Here is a 2,029-nt window from a genome sequence, read left to right as displayed (position 1 = left end):
TGTGTAAAAAAATTCAATAAAGGCCGTAAGTGTCATGAGCCTTGTAATGTTTTAATCTGCCAGTTTGATCATGGTAAGTTCTGTTGTGTTAGAGATTGCTTTGGTATTAATCACAGATCTTTTTATAGGATAGCAGTAAAAGCTGTAATACGCGGAAACCACATAACACTAACCAATGAAGCCTGAGGTGGCAAGAGGAAAATAAAAAGTTACACAAGAAGCTGAAGACACCTATGTATGTCCACTTTCTCTCTGGCATTAGTCAATTTTGATTGGACACCAGGGTGCCTCAATTTTGGAATGGGGGTGTGGTAAATTCTGACAGTGGCCACCGAGCTGGCAACTTAACATGGGGTTTAAAGTATATATATATAGGACTGGCAAGGGTTTGGAGAAACGTATAACCCAAGCAAAGTGGGCAGATGGCAAACGTCTCCCGTTCCACCCTAACTAACTTTGCCGAATTTCGACAAAAGTAACTACATAGCAGACCATTGTTTCAGTGCTTGTGCACATTTTGATCTTTTACCTGATCAGGGTTTCTTACAGAAGTATAGTTACAGATTTTCATCGTGCCGTATGGAAGTCTCTAGTTGAAGTTTTCTAGATTTCATCCTCACAAGTTGTTTGTTTCATTGGACTGCAGCTGCGGTGGTAAATCCAGGTCTTGTTTGTGCAGTCTTACCGAAGGGATCAGCACACATGCAGGAATTAACCTATGAGCAATAATGGTTCTGAAATTAATTACTTACAAGCTTATACCTGAAATGTTTAAACTGTTACAGACTGAAAACATACACACATATGCATATACATACATTAAAGATATTTGTGCACTGATCCAAACGAATATTATGTATTTCTGCTCGATTTTCACAATGCTTAGCCTTATCTTCGTGTAATCATCGTATCAGAATAAAGACAACCATGCAGTCATGCAGTCTGTCCCTCTAACTCTCACTCACTCTCTCTCTCTCTCTCTCTCTCTCCCTCTCATCCCACTACCCTCCACCCTCTCGAGTCCTCGACCCATATTTCTCTTCTGTATATCTTGTTCCCTTTCAGCAGCAAGACGTGTAACAGCCGGAGAGCTTGGTCGGTTTATCTGTATGTGAGCCACTGCAAGGCTATAACGTATGACTAACAGAGTCACATCCCTTGACTCGAATGGTCAAGTATATATTAATATTATCAGGAGTAAGATCTTACTCACTGGTTTACTTAACCACAATACCATTGTGGCATTGTAATTATGAGTAAATAGGCCACCACGTGATTAAATGCACAATCAGGTTACTAAAACATCTTTGAGATAAAATGTCTGCATAGGAAATATCTATCCAACAGGGAGAACAGTGAGTGACTAGGGGCCTACACTATACACACACTGTCACACGCACATGACCATTTCGCTATCGACGGTACCCTAGGCCTAGTCACTAGCAAAGATCGTATAGTGCCGGAGGCACAAGATAAACCACTCTCGCGAAATCACGTGCAATGATGTGTAGTACGCAACGGAGCGCCACGTCCGCCATTTTAGGAAGCAAACCCCGCTCCGCGTCTCTGTTTGATACATAGAAATAATATAGATAACCATGGTTAATATATATATATATATATATAATAATATAATGTAATATATAATATATATAATAACATAATAATATAATATAATTAATATATATATATAAATATGGTTATCTAAATTATTTCTATGGTTTGATATGCCTCTTGGCTCTTGCGGTGTAATCAGTGTTGTGGGGGAACAGTACGTATGGTACGTGTGATGATACCATAAACGTGCAAATATATAGGCTCTATCATTTAATTTCATTTTTCTTGTTATCTTATTTTTTTATTCTTTTAAATCCCACTTTCTTCCAGCAAGAAGAAATAATTAAGAACCTTTTTATATTACAATACATGCCATACCACCTTGTACATTTTTCCTCCTATATAATCATATATATATATTTATTTATTTATAATCATTATAAGCATAATGAGGTTATGCGGTTAAGCTCTT

General features: G+C 37.6%; 1 long non-coding RNA gene across 1 annotated transcript; it reads right to left on the bottom strand.

Annotated features, from left to right (window-relative positions):
• Nucleotides 1–572: 572 nt before the first annotated feature.
• On the bottom strand, nucleotides 573–1,186 carry LOC106810799. The gene is made up of 2 exons (XR_001394068.1): nucleotides 819–1,186; nucleotides 573–716 (listed from the first exon to the last, which is right to left on the bottom strand). It is a non-coding gene; the product is annotated as an uncharacterized LOC106810799 (long non-coding RNA).
• Between the last annotated feature and the right edge of the window lie 843 nt (nucleotides 1,187–2,029).

Source organism: Priapulus caudatus, unplaced genomic scaffold (genome assembly GCF_000485595.1).
Source record: "Priapulus caudatus unplaced genomic scaffold, Priapulus_caudatus-5.0.1 Scaffold474, whole genome shotgun sequence".
NCBI lineage: Eukaryota > Metazoa > Priapulida > Priapulimorpha > Priapulimorphida > Priapulidae > Priapulus > Priapulus caudatus.
The sequence above is the reverse complement of the archived record's forward strand: the minus strand, read 5'-3'. Positions and strand labels throughout refer to the sequence as shown.